Raw genomic sequence first — 312 nt, 5'->3', positions numbered from 1 at the left:
CGGAAATCCATCAACGTAATTCACTACATAAACAAACTCAAGGACAAAATCCATATGATCATCTCACTCAGTGCTGAGAAAGCATTTGACGAAGTCCAACATCCCTTCATGATAAAAGTCTTGGAAAGATCAGGAACTCAAGGTTCATATTTGAACATAGTAAAAGCAATATACAGAAAACCAGTAGCCAATATCAAACTAAATAGAGAGAAACTTGAAGCAATACCACTAAAATCAGGAACTGGACAAGGCTGCCCACTCTCTCCCTACTTATTCAATATTGTACTTGAAGTCCTAGCCATAGCAATTAGG

The sequence above is a fragment of the Mastomys coucha genome, unplaced genomic scaffold, assembly GCF_008632895.1.
Source record: "Mastomys coucha isolate ucsf_1 unplaced genomic scaffold, UCSF_Mcou_1 pScaffold14, whole genome shotgun sequence".
In the NCBI taxonomy this organism is placed as follows: Eukaryota; Metazoa; Chordata; class Mammalia; order Rodentia; family Muridae; genus Mastomys; species Mastomys coucha.
This window is presented reverse-complemented; position numbering follows the sequence as displayed.